Here is a 19,160-nt window from a genome sequence, read left to right on the forward strand (position 1 = left end):
ACAATGTGGGCGTGGTATCATAAGCTATCTCAACAATGTGGGCGTGTTGAAGGTATCGGAACAATTTTGGCATAGTTAAAGTATCAATCAAATATGAACTTTATGCCTATTGTGTTAAACTTCAGAGTTTCACTTTAGTGGTTGGGAAAATATCGCGGTACGCGGGTTCGAAACCTGACTTAATTTTTTTTTTTAAATATTATATGACATTTTAAGTAAGCCTAATATAATAATTACTTTACTATAATATTTATTTTGTTTTCTTTTATTATTTTGTTATTCTTGATTTATTTTGTAGTTTATTGTCAGGGTCCATAAAAAGATGTCACATGACATAATGCAGACAGTACCTAGGTTCGAGTCTTGACCTTCGACTTTTTATTTTTTATTTTTTAACGTTACCATAGAAGCTGGCCTTATCTAATTACTTAATTTAATTAACTTTCTTTTAGAATTTAGTCATTAATTTTGTAATAGTAAGTTTCAAATGATCCCACATTTGCTGTTTGCAACAGCTGTTTTAGTTAGATATAACACTAATGAATATCACGGTACCCGGGTTCGAATCCTGACCGTTGCCTTTTCTTTTTTTATTTTGTTTTTAACGTTATAATTAAATTTGAAGCGTACCTAATTACCTACTCAATTTAAATTTTCTTTAAGTATTTTTAAATTTAGTTATTTAGGTACTCTCACGCGCATTTTTGTGTCAAAAATACGATTTTACAATAATTTCTATATAATTAGAGAGGCAGGTAGGTTTACCTAATAATTTATATATTTACTTTTGGTGTTTTGTACTAAAATCTCTAAGCCAATTTAGACGTAGGTAATTGACCTATAGTTATCAAAAACCTAAACACAAAAATACTAAAATCAATCCTTCCTAATCTAAATATATAAAAGGAAAGGGTGACTGACTGACTGACTGACTGACTGACTGACTGACTGATCTATCAACGCACAGCTCAAACTACTGGACGGATCGGGCTGAAATTTGGCATGCAGATAGCTATTATGACGTAGGCATCCGCTAAGAAAGGATTTTTGAAAATTCAACCCCTAAGGGGGTGAAATAGGGGTTTGAAATTTGTGAAGTCCACGCGGACGAAGTCGCGAGCATAAGCTAGTCCTAGATAAGTACCTACCTACGTGACGTAGGAAAGTCAAAAACAAAGGTAAAATTAACAAACAAGCGGGTAAAATGCGTCTAAATTAAGAATAGAAATGCCAATGACCTCTATCTTGGTTATTTAAAACGATTTGCAAGTAAATTTCTTTGCATATTACCCGACTGCAGCGAAGCCCAAAAGGAGTACTGTGTTTGACGTGTAAGTATGTCGGTTCCTATGTTCGCTCGAAACTACTCAACCCAATTTTAATGGATGATAAGTCATTCATAAGATTCGATGGCGCGAATGTCACGGATACATGATATTCCTAAGATATTGAGGGTCGCGTACCTGAAGGTTTCCAACGGGACCCTAAAAACTTTAATTTCAATTTAGAAGCGTGTTATTGATTCCTTGTATGATGAATATAACTAATATGTATGTCAACGCCATCTAGTTTTATGTCTAAGAACTATGATGGGAACATAGTAACAGTAAACGCACTGGTTCATAGAACTAGTAAGTTGCGAAGTAGTTCAAAATAATGCGTGTAGATGGCGCTTCTATATAGCGGCAATAAGAACTCGCGCAAACAGGTTCCCTCAAGAATGTAGTAATACACATTCTGAGAAAATTTAACCGATTTAGGTGAAAAGTTGCTTTAGAGATAACGTTCTTCGGGCAGGGCTAGGCATAGGTCAATTTTTATCAAACAAAAAGTTCCAAAAATAGTTATTAAAAAATAATTAATATGTATGTCAACGCCATCGAGGTTCATGTCTAAGAACTATGCTGAGAATTTTGTAACAGTAAACGCACCATCGTATAGATGGCGCTCCTACAATGTCTCAAGTTTTTTGTAAAATTTTATAGCGGCAATATAAATACACCACAATCAGAGTAATTATAACCCATCGCCGGCACACTACAGAGCACGGGTCTCCTTTTATAGTGAGAAGGGTTGTGGAAATAGTCTACCATGTCTGGCAAAGTGCTGATTGGCCGACTTTCGATGAAAAATTGGTTTATAACGTGCATCGTGCAGGGCTAGGCCTAGGCTAATTTTTATCCCAGAAAAACTAAAAAGTTCCAAAAATAGGTGTTTTAAAAAAACTTAAATCTTAACTGACTGAAGTCGCGGTCATCTAGTTAAAAATAATATCGTAATCAACTGACGGGTCACTACTCAGACGTATTTCCCTCTCAGAATGAGTAAGGCCATAATCCGGCACGTTGGCCCAGTGCAGATATATTGAATAAAAGTATGATTCTGACTTTAACCTCACCTATGACATTCGTATTCTTAATTTGGACGCATAACACTTAATGGGAAGGCTGCGGTAATTGGACCACTTTAACTATTTCAAAAACTTATCAGACCTCAGTAAGTATACATTGGTATTTGCCCTATTTGGTACTGATTCTGAGCACAACTAAATTTTAGAGTATTCGCATCCTGTTTCTACTAATGTAATATGAAAAGGACAGACACAGCCGTTTGATAGTTTAAAAAAAAATTAATTTAGAGACGTCAAACCCCGTAACTTTAGCTGCCAGTCGCGAGCGTTTTAGCGTGCACTAAAATTTAGAGTTCAAGTTCAGTCCTTTATAGCCATATTAAAAAGAAAAGGATGCAGATACTCTAAATTTATTTATTTTAAAGCGCCATCTATTGACACGTAGCTAATACTAATTGAAGACGAGAAAGGTTCAAGTCCAAAAAAAAGTTTCAACTAGTAGTTTTGTATCTTGCCGTTAGATGACGCTAGTATCTTTTTAAAGTTATTTCTTTTCAAAAGTAATATATTTGTACAATGTTACGGAACCTTTCGTATGCTAGTCAGACTAAAACTTGACAGATTTTTTTAAATAACGATAATTGTTTCGATTTAGATATTTTATAAGCCATAACAATATTATTATGTTAAGATTTTTTTACCTTTACTTTCTTTCAATATTCTCAAATACATTTGATTTTACATGTCGAAAGAAAAACACTGGGGTGTCATAGTTTCATTAGTTAATTGATATTTTTTCATTACTTTTGAGACAAACAAGTAGCTTATTTAATTCAATAACGTGTTTCACTTCGACTCTGGTGGCCAAAAATAACTAAATTAACCACTTTTAAAAATTTCCCCGTTTCCCAAAATTTTATTAGTTTCTCGGGAACAGAAAAAGGTCGGGAAAACAAAACCATGGTCCAAAGAAGACAACTGCCACAGAATTAGTTTTGTCATAAAACTGTGATTTGTGTTACTATCATCAATCAATCAATCAATACTTATAATAAAACTGTAACAGGTCAAATTCTGTACATTGAAGATATTTTGAAAAATTTTTTACGAGGGCACTCTATAATCGATACTGAACCCAAAACTGTAATTTTTTTCATTTTTGTCTGTCTGTCTGTCTGTCTGTATCACGGCCGCGCATCACGCTGAAACTACTGAATGGATTCCAATGAAACTTAATACGATTTGAGGTCATACTATGAGGAAGAATATAGGATACTTTTTATCCCGAAATTCAGCATGGTTCCCGTAGGAGAGGGGATGAAGTTAAAATGTATACTGAGTTGTAATTCATTAACGCGTAGTCCGATTTCATTCATTCTTTTTTTGTTAGAAAGGGGATATTTTAAAAATTGTTCCGTAAATATTTCAAGGTAATCGGTTTTTAACCGACTGTCAAAAATGAGGTGGTTCTTTTTTCTACATCGATTTTTTCGAGGTTTCTGGACCGATTTGCAAATTATTTTTTTTAAATCAACAAAAAAAGTTTTCGTGGTGGTCACATAAAAAATTCTGGATTCAACTCCTTAATCCTGATGCTGCAGGGCTACTGCCTGCCTGAGTTATCAAGATTCAGGAAGTGTTCATAGTGAATTCATATTGTAGGTACCAAGCAACGACTTTATTCTCAGACTTCAAGTCTCATCTCCTCAACCCTGATGATGTAGGGTACAGCACTCCTAAACTATAATGTTTCAGGAACTGCGGATGATGCAAAATTATTTTAGGTACCAAGCATAGGCTACATCACTGAACTTCGGATCCTAACTCCTCAATCCTGATGCTGCAAAGTACTGAAGTCCTAAATCGTGGGGATTTTAGAATTTCTGATAGTGAATTGATATTTTAAAAAAAATTAAAAAAATTGAATCGACTGTTAGGCGGAACGAAGTTCGCAGGGTCAGCTAGTCAAATATTATGTTTGTGAATATAAGTCCCGCAAATTGCTAATGAGTGTGGCCGCGATTTTAGTGACGTCAGCACTAGAAAGTTTCGAGCTGATGGTATATTTTTATTTCGGCTGACGTCAAAATGACGTCATTTCGATGTTAATGAGACATGGTTCCAGCGCAATAGCAATTCGCGGGTCTTATAATAAAGTTAATGTGGAGTTTCGAGTGTAAAGTTTAGTTAATTTTAAAGCCGTGAAATTAAATGGTCCAATTATGGCAACCTTGTCCTAATAAAATAACAGCAGAAAATCACCTACCTTCAAAATGTCCGCAGAGCTTCAAACATACTGGAACCGCCTTCCACCCAGCCGCATCCAAATCCTTAAGACACCGTCACAGCAACCTAATAAAATAATCATAATTTTAAAACCAAATCTTTTTAAGTTTTCAAAAAATTAGGACCTTGTTCAGCCTGCACATTCAAAGCGCATGTGATTTTATAGGGTTCGTACCCAAAGGGTAAAACTGGACCCTATTACTAAGACTCCTCTGTCCGTCCGTATGTCTGTCTGTCGGTCTGTCACCAGGCTGTACCTCATGTGATTTTAACATAATATGATGATTTCCGTGGCCGCTACAACAACAAGTGCTAAAAACAGAATAAAATAAATATATAAGGGGGCTCCCATACAACAAACGTGATTTTTTGCTCGTTTTTAGGGTTCCGTACCTCAAAATAAAAAACGGAACCCTTATAGGATCACTTTGTTGTCTGTCTGTCTGTCAAGACTTACTTGACAGACCGTTGACCTAGAATCATGAAATTTTGCAGGTTGCTACAGGTCTTATAGCAGACATTAGGGGGAAAATCTGAAAACCGTGAATTTATGGTTACTTCATACAAAAAAAATTGTGGTCATGAATGAACTAATAATTAGTATTTTCAATTTTCGAAGTAAGACAACTATATCAAGTGGAGTATCATAATATGAAAGGGCTTCACCTGTGCATTCTAAAACAGATTTCATTTATTTTTATGCATAATAGTTTTTGAATTATCGTGCAAAATGTCGAAAAATACGACTGTAGTACGGAACCCTCGGTGTGCGAGTCTGACTCGCACTTGGCCGGGTCTTTTGTAGTGGTGTCAAATACTGTTAAACTTACATAATATAATATCAATAATTGTTATTAAAATTTATTGATAAAAAAACACGTTAAAAATATAACACTGACTAAAAAAAAAAAAAACACGATACCTACCCCACTTGATTTCATCTTACTTTGAAAATTGAAAACACTACTTTCATGAACACATTTCAATTTATTTTTGGTGATGTAACCAAACGAGTCGCAGGGAGCCGCTGGATTCAGGCGCCGCAAGACCGTGACGTGTGGAGTGGAAGTCACTCCAAGAGACTTATGTCCAGCAGTGGACGTCTATCGGTTGATGATGATGATGATGATGATGATGATGATGACGTGACCAGAAATTACGGTTTTCAAATTTTCCCCCTTGCGTGTGCTATAAAACCTAGGTAGGTACCTACCTACCTGATAAATTCATGATTCAAGGTCCATGGGAAGTACCCTGTAGGTTTCTTGACAGACAGACAGACAGACGGACGCACAGACAGACGGACGGACGGACGGACGCACAGACAGACGGACGGATGGACGCACAGACAGACGGACGGACGGACGCACAGACAGACGGACGGACGGACGGACGCACAGACAGACAGACAGACGGACGGACAGACAACGAAGTGAGCAAAATAAACAACACCATCAAATTACCCGAAAAAATAAACTAGCAAAAAGTCTATGAACGCGCACTATCGTTAATCGAACAGTATCGGTAATAAACAGAAATAACAAAAATTTCGACTATTGTATTATTTATGTATCAAATCAAAGCATCAACAAAAATAACAAAATTATTTAACTTATTTATTAACACTTCGTAGGTATTCGATGGGAACAACAAAATCATTTGATATGCTAAATTTATCATCATATCGATGTGGTGCTATTTAACATTAGTTGACTTGCTATTTTTAACCATATTCAATGCATCGGTATTTTTAGCGCATGACGTAATCGGTCGCAATCGGTAGGTATAATGTCGTAGCGCGCGCGTTTTGCACCGCGCGCCCCCTTCGAAATTTAATTTCCTGGAATCTTCGCGCTACCTACTTAAGTACCTACTGCAGCTACTTAGAACGTAGGTCCTAAGGTCCTAACTATAATAATTTGTATTTTTTGATTTAATAATATTTTTTTATTTAAAATTGTTAAGTTTTAGTATCGCAGTTAATCAACAAACTTTAATATGTGTTAAATTAACAGGTTAATAAATAAATTGGTCACCTCTAGTCTTTTGTGATGGAACCACAAAGTCACTGTTTTAGATTTTTCTTTGTCTTCTGCTATTTAAGACACAGCTACCAGGTAATTTTCATGATTCTAGGTCAACGGGACGTACCCTGTAGGTTTCTTGACAGTCACGACGGTAAAACTTATGAGATGAATAAAATGCTTACCATAATATATGTCATTCCACTGGAAATATGATCAAGCATCAGGCGCGAAGCTCCCCTGAAATATTTCGGCAAATGGAATAAGTAACAAGAAATAATTGAGGCCGAAAATAAACTATATTTGAGAGGTGCTCAAGCAAATACGAGGATTTAAAAAAACAATAATACAGTCATTCGGGGCAATTGCTCGCACTTTTGCCTTCTTTGCTTTTACCAAAACTATGATGTTAGACAAACATTTATTGTATATTAAATATAGTACGTTTATTAGGCTCCCAAAGACAAAATGTTCATAAAATATGTATAAAGATTTTTTGTTTACTAAACAAATGTATGGAAAGGTAGACTGCATACTTTTGCCCATACATAGGGGTAAAAGTACGCAATGTAAGGGTAAAAGTTCGCGTGTTGGTACGCAGTGTTGTTTTTACGCAGTTTGGTACCAATAAAAGTATAGAATAAAAATTATTTATTTAAAAGAATAAGAACTAACTAAAAATAATTCAGATAGTATATCTATGAAAAACTTTAAAACATATTTAACAGAAACAGCATAAAGTTCTTCTCACAAAACATTAAATAAGAAATAATTTATTCTGGCACATTAGGTAGGTACTTAGCTGAAAAAGCTGTTCCTTGATAGGTAGGTACCTATAAAATCCGCTGCATATTTTTACTTCTTCCTGTTTGGTGAGTTTTTCACAACAATAAATTTCTGAAACCAGAATTCACTACATTTATTAATATTATTAATTAATTTATTTATTTACATTTATAGTTAGTAAGACTACCATATCGTACAACAATAATAAACATAATATTAATAATTAGTAAGATATTTATCACAAAATAATATACAGCTACATTAGATATATGCTATAATAAATGTTTGTACATTACTTTCTGCCACGTACTGTAGAGTATGTTAATTGTTATCAATATACTTATAATATTTTAGAATAAAACTTTCAATAACCACATAAAATCAAAAAACAAACTTACCTTGATAACAATATAAACCAGTGTCACCAACTTTCCACATAACGCAATAATACCTATCGAATTTCACCGTAATATGACGTATTTACTCACAAAACGCGTCGCGCACCGCTCATATGGTTTTGACCCAAAATGGTGATCTATACCACCGTCTAAATCTAAACAAACGGCCCAAGCTCGTTCGCCCAAACAAACACCCTTCACTGAGAAATCAGCACCGCGTACTTTTACCCAGTGCGTCCTCTTACCCCGAATGACCAGGTTTGTGGGTTATCAATGAAAATAACTTTTCAAATACTATTTTTAGGGTTCCGTACCTCAAAAGGAAAAACGGAACCCTTATAGGATCACTTTGTTGTCGGTCTGTCAAGAAACCTACAGGGTACTTCCCGGTGACCTAGAATCATGAAATTTGGTAGGTACCTAGGTAGGTCTTATAGCTGGCTTTAGGGGAAAAATTTGAAAACCGTTAATTTGTGGTCACATCACACAAAATAATTAAATTGTGGTCATGAACTAATAATTAGTATTTTCAATTATCAAAGTAAGATAACTATATCAAGTGGGGGTATCATATGCAAGGGCTTCACCTGTGGATTGATTTTTATTTATTTTTATGAACCATAGTTTTTGATTTATCGTGCAAAATGTCGTAAAAATATGACTGTACTACGGAACCCTCGGTGCGCGAGCCTGACTCGCACTTGGCCGGTTTTTTTATAATTTTACTTCGAAAATTAAAGATCGAAGGAGCTATCAAATTAGCTATTTTTAAACATATTTTATTTTCAATTTATTTGTAGGTATTCTTACAGTGCGAAGAGGCTTCTTGGTGCGTGGCGAAAATCGGAACTAACGTTGCCGTCAAGTGTCCCCTTTGTTCTTGTTAGAATATTCTAAGCCTTTGTTCTCCAACAGCGCCCCCCTGTCAATGTCATTCATGTGCCAAGAGAGTCTCGTCGCACTGTAATTTGGATACATAACACTTATGGGAAGGTTGCGATGATTGGACCACCTTAGTATTTCAAAAACTGATCACACCCCAGTATACGTTTAAGTCCAAATAAGGCATGGTCCAAAGAAGACTTGACAACTGCCAAAAAGAAAAGTTTGTTATTATTAAATACTTTTGTGAATAATAAAGTTAATTTGGAGTGTAACTTGTCTGAAAAGTTTAATTGATTTCAAAGCCGTGACATATAGTCCAATCATGGCAACCTTGCCCTGATAAAATAACAGCAGAAAATTACTTATCTTCAAAATTTTCACAGAGCTCCAAAGTCCAAACAGACTGGAACCGCCTTCCACCCAGCCGCATCCAAATGCGGAAGACACCGTCACAGCAACCTAATAAAATAAGCATAATTTTAAAACCAAATCATTTATAAAGTTTCCAAAAAATTTCAAAGAAAATACCGACTGAGGTTTGCAAACTGCAATGCATCTTTTTCAGCCCGCACATTAAAAGCCCATAAAATCCGCCTCTGTATAGTTCCCCTGCAAATCTTTTTGCCATCGTTCAACAAATTTCTGAAAGGCCAGCAACACATCGGCGATTCCTCTGGTGCTTCATGGGCTGGTCTGGTGGATCACAGGCGGCGGTAATCACTTAGCATCAGGTGATCCGTCTGCTCGTTTGTTCGCTATTTTTAGTTTTAAATACTTTTTGCATATAAAGTTTACGTCTACATAGATGGCGCTAACAACTTAGGTAGGTCTGAACTCAGTAGATATAGCTACACGTCTGGAAAACAGACAGACTGACAGAAGAAACATAAAATAAATAAAATGTTTACCATATAATAAGTTTTTCCACTGGAACTCTGATCAAGTATCAAGCGCGAAGCTCCCCTGAAATATTTCGGCAAATAGAATAAGTAACAAAAAGTAATTGAGGCTGAGATTAAGCGAGGTCAAAAATTACAATTAGGAATATAAAATCGCCTTAGTGAGCTTGAGTAAAGTCGAGAAAATCATGAGACATGTTACAACTTAAGAATATGGGTGTCGGCAAAGATAATATATTAAACAAGTACAGATCGCTCACTCTCTATTTAAAATTGTAACTAGTTCAAGACTATGTGAACGTCAGGATGGCTGGACCACCACAGAATTTGGAAGTTTAAGCCATGCTAGGATTTAGTACCTATTTAGTACTATTTGGTACCTGCAATCAAATAATTAGTACCTCGATAAATAGGGAGAAATTTTATAATCAAAGTGGTCAGCCATTCTGACCGTCAGGATGGCTGGACCAAGTCGGTTTTACTAAGTTGGCGGCGTTAAAGTTAATATGTTTTATCGTAAGGATTTAGTACCTAGTTAGTACTTAAACATAAACACTTTTTTTGATTTTTTCGATACACAAAAAAAAAGTTATACCCAAAATCAGTTTTGTATGGGAATAGGACCATGTCAGTTTTTCTCAGTTAAAGGCGTCATAATGAATTAATTTTTTCGCAGAGATTTAGGTCCCAATTAGTACCTAAACATAAATAGTTTTTTTAGATTTTTCCGATAAACCAAAAAATACTCCTAGAATTGAGTAGAATTGTATAGGAGTAGTAGGTACCTACTCTACTATAAACGGGACCACGTCGATTTTTCTCAATCAAAGGCGTAATAATTAACTTATCTTTTTGTAAAGATTTAGCTAACTAATTGGTACCTGCAGATAAATAGGTTTTTAAATTTTTTCGATAAAATATTAAAAAAATACTTCTAGAAGAAGTTTTGCATGTGAGTAGTGGGTTAGTATAAATGAGTGTAATGTTTATTTGAAAGAAGAAAGAATATAAATTGTACAAAGGAAAATAATTTACCAAAAATAAATCTGGTTAAAACAGGTAGCTTTCTAATGGCGAAAGAATTATTAAAATCAGTCTAGTAGTTCCAGAGTCTTTTCTCTTTATAATACTAGTAGTTACCAACCTAAAGATGTTATCGCCAATATTTGTTTATTGTGGAAATGAATATTTTAGGCATTTTTTGGAATACCTAAAATATCCAGGCAATGTATAAAACATTATTTATTTCATAAGGTCATGCGGGGCTATTCGGCCAAAAAAAGTAACGTGTAAAATTCAAATCTTTGCTATTTCACTACAGCAAGCAATAACAACAAATTAGTAAGTGCATCATAAAAATAATTTATTTGTTAATGGTAACGCTGTATTACTTCTGTAGAAAATCAATATTTTTGTAACAACCAAGAATTTGTATTTGAATTCTGGAAAATGGCGGAATAACCTCGCTGCGGGGCTTTTTCGACTTTTGATTGTGTCTCTGCCATCTATGATTCTATTTAGTTAATACTTAGTGGCTCATACAATTCACGGCGGAAAACATACTATTCTAAGTTTTACAAAAAGGTAGGGGGATTCAAATTCCTTTAAAATCTTTTTTTTTTTGTAAATTACGGGGCGATTGCGACGCGCCTCCATACATGCTAGTGATGTGCCGAATAGCTCGATAAATTCTAATCGGTTTCAAATTGTTATCGTTAAGTTATTGAATAAAAGCTTTATCTTTCTTTAACGGCGAATAGTAAGAGTTTTAATACCAAGTACTCTTGTAATAATAGTCAGTGTATTAAAAAAACGGTAGGTAATTATTGTTTGTAGGATAGTAAAAAAAAAACTAAATTAGGTGTCCCACGGGATCTTTAAAAATCTAAATCCACATTTAGGTTTTTAAAGATCCCGTTTGAAGAAACTGTTTGATTTTCCGGGATAAAAAGTTGCCTATATCAATTACAGGGATGCAAGCTGCCTAGGTACAAAATTTCATACAAATCGGTTAAGCGGATGGGTCTTTAGGAATCCCACGGGAACTCTTTGATTTTTCCGGGATAAAAAGTAGCCTATGTTCGTCCCCGGGATATAAGCTATCTCTGTACCAAATTTTGTCAGAATCGGTTAATTTGTTGGGCCGTGAAAAGGTAACAGACAGACAGACAGACAGACACACTTTCGCATTTATAATATTAGTATGGATTTAATCTATTGACTAAGCCTCAACAATATTATAATGATATTTATGGACACAAGTACGCGGCGGCTGCGCGGCCAGCGCGTGAAACGTAACGATCACAGTTACTTTTATCATTTTTGTGCAATATTCATAGTGCCAGTGATGAACGCTCTACTCTGCTTGTAAAAAAGTCGCTAACACATTACAATGCCCACGAAATAACTAAAAAATACATTATCTTAATATATAGAACAAAGTCGGGTTTGTTCGAACACTACTTAACTATAAATCAGATAGTAAGAGCCCCGTATAAACATTTATCGTTATTTTATCGACCCTAGCACATCACTGACTTTTTCAATTATCATACTAAAATTGCTGAGGGTCGTGACTCCTTTCCATAAATCATATAATGGCTGAAGTTCTCTTGGGATACTAATGCGGTGGGTTACCTCACCATACAACAATTCTTTTGCATCCAACAACATTATTCTTCTGCATACAACTCACTACGGGAATGAAATTTCGATTATTAGGTTTTACAGTTATATTGTCAAATGTAAGTGATAATAACCGGGACCGATGGCGACGGCTTAACGTGCTCTCCGAGGCACGGATTAAATGTAAAGACCAAATTGGACCTCTAAAGTTGGTTACCCATCCTACTGACTTGGCCCCATGTATAGTAGAGTAGGTACCTACTACTCCTTTACAATTCTTGAGTATTTTTTTTGGTTTGTCGGAAAAATCTAAAAAAACTATTTATGTTTAGGTACTAATTAGGACCTAAATCTCTGCGAAAAAATTAATTCATTATGACGCCTTTAACTGAGAAAAACTGACATGGTCCTATTCCCATACAAAACTGATTTTGGGTATAACTTTTTTTTTGTGTATCGAAAAAATCAAAAAAAAAAGTATTCATATTTAAGTACTGATTAGGTACTAAATCTTTGCGTACAAATTAATTCATTATAACGCCTTTAACTGAGAAAAACTGACTTGGTCCTATTCCCATACAAAACTGATTTTGGGTATAACTTTTTTTTTGTGTATCGAAAAAATCAAAAAAAAAGTATTCATATTTAGGTACTGATTAGGTACTAAATCTTTGCGTAAAAATTAATTCATTATAACGCCTTTAACTGAGAAAAACTGACTTGGTCCTATTCCCATACAAAACTGATTTTGGGTATAACTTTTTTTTTGTGTATCAAATAAATAAAAAAAAGTGTTTATGTTTAAGTACTAACTAGGTACTAAATCCTTACGATAAAACATATTAACTTTAACGCCGCCAACTTAGTAAAACCGACTTGGTCCAGCCATCCTGACGGTCAGAATGGCTGACCACTTGGATTATAAAATTTCTCCCTATTTATCGAGGTACTAATTATTTGATTGCAGGTACCAAATAGTACTAAATAGGTACTAAATCCTAGCATGGCTTAAACTTCCAAATTCTGTGGTGGTCCAGCCATCCTGACGTTCACCAAGACTATTACTAGATGGCGTCACTTGGTTCGTATGAAATATATTTTTTATGGATTTGACGAAATATCATATTTTACTTGTCTGGTTCATAAAATTTATTTATATTTAGTAACAAAATACAAAATTTTCACAACATCACCATCGGAAAAAACTAATTCTTAATTTTAATTATTGACTTATTGAACTTTACGATATCCATAGCATTTTGCTTTGGATAGCTGAAGTAGTATTACAAAATTCCAGTAGATGGCGTAACAAAATGACTTGGTACTTGAAAATAAAATTATTATTTTGCCTTTGCCTTTGGATTGGTGACGGTTAAATTTGACGGTGTGTTACAATTTTCTGAGTGCTTTTATTTCTTTTTCCTATTTCGTTTGTGAATTGTTTCTGCTATATGGACTCCGAGATTCTGCTAACCCGATTACTTGTGCTTGCTCCTGGATTTTTGATGATGCCAAACTGCTGACCTACGCTTGATACCGGACTCTTTGATGATTGCCTGTGATTTTGGATTTCGTTTATTATTTGAGTAAAATTTGAGTTGGCTCTAAATAAAATTCAGTTTCATCAGCTGTTCGATAGATGGCACTAAATAAATTCGATAACTCACATTTTAGCTTGCACAATAATGCCATCACACTATAAAGAGTTGACCTACAAGGTACCGGCGACTTAAAGGAGTTTTACGCAAGCTTTAAATGAATGTATGACGTTAGCGATCTTACTTGTATATATTAATCTTTGGTGTCGGTCTACTTGGGTGAATTAGCATTTTTCCATCTGTCAGAGAGCAGAGAGCCTTATAACTTCTGAACTAATGAACAACATAATTACTTCTTTGCAAAAAATATATAAACCAAAACCCGAAAATAAAACTTGAGAAACTCGCTCAAGCAAATAGAGGATTTGATTAAATTTGAGTCATTCGGGGCAAAAGCTCACACTCTGGCCTTCTTTGCTAAATTTACCAAATAGTACTATGATGTTACACACACATTTACTGTCTATCTGTAGCACGTTAGTTAGGCGCCCAAGACTGAAAAGTTTAATTAATTTTAAAGCCCTGAAATGTGGTCCAATTATGGCAACTTTGCCCTAAAAAAATAACAGCAGAAAATCACTTATCTTCAAAATTTCCGCAGAGCTGCAAACAGACTGGAACCGCCTTCCACCCAGCCGCATCCAAATCCGGAAGACACCGTCACAGCAACCTAATAAAATAAGCATAACTTTAAAACCAAATCGTTTAAGTTTAAAAAAAAATACTTTTATTGCTTCTTTCTCAACCCCACGGAACAGAAAAAACTAAAAACTGTTTTTCTGTTCCGTGTTCAGCCTGCACATTAAAAGCGCATAAAATCCGCCCTGCAAATCTCTTTGCAATGTTTCAACAAATTCCTGAAAGGGCAGCAACACATTGGCAGTTCCTCTGGTGTTTCAAGAGCTGGTCGGGTGGTTCATGGGCGGCGGTAATCACTTAGCATCAGGTGACCCGCTTGCTCGTTTGCCCGCTATTTTAAGTTTTAAACTTTTTGCATAAAACTTTACGTGTTATTTATTACCTAGATGACGCTAACAACTTAGGTAGGCCTGAACTCAGTATAGCTAATTGTCTGTTTGTCTGTCGTGTCTGTCAAGAAAATGGAATCAAAACCTGTAGGGTAAGTACTGCCTGTTGACCTAGAATCGTGAAATTTGGCTGGTAGGTAGGTCTTATAGTACAAAAAAAAAATTCGAATACCATTTGTAGTTCACATCACAAAAAAACTAGTCAAGTGCGAGTCGGACTCCCACACGAACGGATCCGCCGTACTATCGTACAAGAGATCTCAAACTAATAACGTTTATCGTTTGTTATCAAGACTGTCAATTTTTATGTAGGAGATGGGGGGATATGGGGGGAGGTGGGGGAGATGGACGAGATGAGGGAGATGGGGGCCTGGGAGGGGGGGGGGGGGAGTTAGGGGAAGCTAGGTTAGGGGAGGTGGGAGCTAGGTGAGAGCCGGTGGAGAGCTCGGGGAGGTGGGTAGAGATGGGGGACATGTGGGAAGGTAGTGGTAGGTGGGGGAAGGTAGGGGGAAGTGGAGGGAGGTATTGAAGATAGGGTAGCTCGGTGAGAAGAGGTGGGAAGAGATTGGGGCAGCTAGGGGGATATGGGGGAAGGTAGGGGGACGAGGAAGGTAGAGATGGGGTAGATTAGTGAGATGGGGGAAGGTGTGGGGGGGGGGGGGGTTCCGGCGGACCTAGATGTGGGGAGTAGGAAGAGAGGGGGGGGGGGGTGGCCTGGGAGAAAGTCTGGGAGGATGTGGGAGTTGTGTATGGGGAGTAGGTAGAGGTGAGCAAAGGTGGGGAGAGGTCTTACCGGTTATTATTTGTAATTGTGATTGTACTACTTTAAAAAAAAATACCTTTAAAATGAAGATGATGATGATGATGATGACACTGCATTGACTGTGAAGACTTCCACTGGATTCACTCGGAGACATCACTAGACTTGTGGTTTGATGTTGCATCCAGCTCAACTTCTGGGCCTACATAGAAACAAGATAAAAATTCAATAAAAGCCTCTTATATTAACTTAGTAGATGAACACAAACACACACACACACTTACGTACACGTATACTTACCTGGTATAGGTAACCCCCTTAGGGGTTGAATTTTCAAAAGCCCTTTCTTAGCATATGCCTACATTATAATAGCTATCTGCACGCCAAATTTCAGCCCGATCCGTCCAGTAGTTTGATCTGTGCGTTTATAGATCAGTCAGTCAGTCACCTTTTCCTTTTATATATTTAAGAAGATTATCTTGTAATCTTCTTAAATATATAAATCTATATGACAGACAGACAACAAAGTGATCCCATAAGGGTTCCGTTTATCCTTTTGAGGTACGGAACCTTAAAAACAAAAATACACTTTCAGATTAATAATATTACACCTCTAACTTTTTTTACAGCTATAAAAAAATAAATATCACTTGCTTTAACAATGAAGGAAACCCTCACGCCTGGCTCTACCAATCCGCACTTGGCCAGCGTGGTAGACTGGCCGAAACCCGAGTTAAAGTATAGGTACATACCTGATTTCAGGGAGTACCTATAGACCTACGGCCAGCCGTGGATGTAATAATGAGAAGGGTTTAACTTTAGGCCATAGTTAGTCACGCTGGCCCAATGCGCTTTGGCATGCGGTTTGGATTTATATCAGTTGGAAATGATGATGATGCCTTCATTAAGGTCTTCCTTCTAATAGTTTGTTGTGGGCTCTTATCAGACATGGGCGCGTTTGGAACTCTAGTAGCTTTAGTTTCAAGATCGCGTAAAAATTATCAAATCCAACAACTGTCAAAATGAGTAATTTACTACCTACTAGCGACCCGCCCCGGCTTCGCACGGGTGGCCATGTAGATACTTATGTAGTGTCACTTCCATACTAACTAATATTATAAATGCGACCACAGCCGCCTCAGTCTCGTTTTGTTGCGCGTAATATTTGTTAATTTTCGATGGAAGCTTGATTTCCTCCGACATTTTGTTCAAATATAATGTCATATTTCAATAAATTAACACAAACCAATATTAAATTATATCTATAAACCTTCCTCTTGAATCACTCTATCTATTGGTGAAAACCGCATTAAAATCCGTTGCGTAGTTTAAAAGATCTACGCGTTCATACATACAGACAGCGAGAAGCGACTATATTTTAGAGATTTTGAATGATTTATTTGATTTTGATTTTTGATTTTACTATATAGTCAATTATATTAGTTTCTTCTATGACAAATCACAGCATGTACATACCTCGCGACCTGGCATGTCCTGCCCTAAACTTGGCTGATTCCGAGACACGTTTTATGTAGCTAAAGAGCATTCCCAGCCGTGGACGACAGCAAAACAACACAGTGAACCAAGGAGAAAAGTGTAACTGCAGTTTCTAGTCAGTTACAGGACGTTGGGGTCCCAAGGTGCTGGAATGGCGACCTCGCACCGGAAAGCACAGCGTTGAAGGACCCCCGCTAGGCGGACGGACGAGGCCGTAGGGACTCTGGGAGCCGCTGGATGGCGGCAGCGCAAAACCGTTGCGTGGAAGTCCCTACGACCTATGTCCAGCAGTGGACATCTGGGTATCAGTGGGCATCCCGAGCCAATGTCACTTGTCGATATCCATACTAATATTATAAACAGAAAAGTGTGTCTGTCTATCTGTCTGTCTGCTGGCCTTTCACGGTCCATCCATTCAACCGATTTTGACGAAATTTGGTACAGCGATAGCTTGCATCCCGGAGAAGGACCTAGGCTACTTTTTATCTCGGATAATCATAGAGTTCCCACGTTAGTCGCGGGCATCATCTAGTCTAAATCTAAATAATATATAAAAGAAAAAGGTGACTGACTGACTGATTTATCAACGCACAGCTCAAGCTACTGGACGAATCGGGCTGAAACTTGGTATGCAGATAGCCATTATGACGCAGACATCCGCTAAGAAAGGATTTTTGAAAATTCAACCCCTAAGGGGGTGAAATAGAGATTTGAAATTTGTGTAGTCCACGCGGAAGAAGTCCCGAGCACAAGTTAGTTAAATAGGTACCTATACATAGATGATATTTAAAGCACTTCATAAAAAGTTTTCACTCTCAAACCTGAACTAAGCTGCAGGCGAACAAAGAACGCAGAACTTGCTGCGTGATACCTAAACACGTGCGCATCGCAACGTCCTTAAAGCGTAGGTAGGTACCTAGGCTGCCTAGCTTTGTGTCCCTGGCGATCAGGTAGCCTTAATTGAGCGAACTTGGATGGCTTGGATACCTACTAGGTAGATACCTAAAACCTAAAGTATGCACCTACTTGTGACGTGATGACGCAATAGTGGAAGTCCAAAATTCCGCTTAAAACTGAAGCTTATTGTCCAAAAAACTGGACCGGTGTAACTTATATAAGTTTCATAGGTACCTAGGTATCTAAAACAATGATATTTGTCTGCAAAAACCGGCACTTGCCACCCACCGTAGACATTTTGAAAATTGAAATGTACGAAAAATACAGTAAAATATGACTTTTTCACATGAATGCACTTAGTAAACGGCTTCTTAGCTTAAGTAAAATGATTTTCACAAGAGAAACACGAGTTTAAATGGTTTTAAATGGAAATTTCGTGTTGAGACATGTACAATAGGTACTTACCTATAGCTTACGTACTGGATGGATGAAGATTAAGGAAATTTTACCTTATTTCTGCTTGCTGGAGTGGAAACTGGAGACGCGCAGATCAGAATACTGTTAACTGGAACTTCCTGTGGCAGTTGGCACTGACTCTAAGCACCAGCTCCGCTAACCAACGGCACGACTGCACGCGCCGAAGGACTGGATCCAAATGGCAGTTAAAAACTTATTTCTAGAAATTTTGTGTGTTCAAAAGTATGTTGCCAATTGAAACTTTTTTCCCCAAATCAAAAAATAATTTATTGAGCTCTATCACTCATCTATATAACTCGACGAGAAATAACTTGCGAAAACTTAGCCGACCCCGTGAAATATACTATGTACCACTAAGTGACTAGGCTATCCCCTATCTGCGGTAACAGTAGATAGTTAGGTACGCAGCGGTTTTTCAGAAAACTAATAAAATAAAATAAGATTCAGAAAACTACTAAATGATTAAATAGTTAAATAATAGTTAAATTATGGAACTAAGTTTTAGATAATTTTCTACCTCTTGTCCAGACTGGATAGTAAATTTCAGTACATTTGGAAGTTCATATTCGATTCAACAGTATCAACAATTCACTCACTCAGTATCTCACTACTGAGCACGAGTCTCCTTTCACAAGGAGGAGGCCATAGTC

At 36.6% G+C, this 19,160-nt stretch overlaps 2 long non-coding RNA genes across 2 annotated transcripts in view; both read right to left on the reverse strand.

Moving 5' to 3' along the window:
- Nucleotides 1-9,916, reverse strand: part of LOC138404351 (uncharacterized) — a 15,219-nt gene extending 5,303 nt beyond the window's left edge. Inside the window, exons 1-3 of the long non-coding RNA XR_011238337.1 lie at nucleotides 9,638-9,916; nucleotides 6,846-9,188; nucleotides 4,617-4,702 (exon numbers count right to left, since the gene is read on the reverse strand). This is a non-coding gene — a long non-coding RNA (uncharacterized lncRNA). The remainder of the gene's footprint in view (nucleotides 1-4,616; nucleotides 4,703-6,845; nucleotides 9,189-9,637) is intronic.
- A 3,413-nt stretch (nucleotides 9,917-13,329) lies between these two features.
- On the reverse strand, nucleotides 13,330-18,683 carry LOC138404353 (uncharacterized). Its single transcript, XR_011238338.1, has 3 exons — nucleotides 18,543-18,683; nucleotides 15,719-15,841; nucleotides 13,330-14,521 (listed from the first exon to the last, which is right to left on the reverse strand). It is a non-coding gene; the product is annotated as an uncharacterized lncRNA (long non-coding RNA).
- Nucleotides 18,684-19,160: the final 477 nt, after the last annotated feature.

The sequence above is a fragment of the Maniola hyperantus genome, chromosome 27 (genome assembly GCF_902806685.2).
Source record: "Maniola hyperantus chromosome 27, iAphHyp1.2, whole genome shotgun sequence".
Lineage (NCBI taxonomy): Eukaryota > Metazoa > Arthropoda > Insecta > Lepidoptera > Nymphalidae > Maniola > Maniola hyperantus.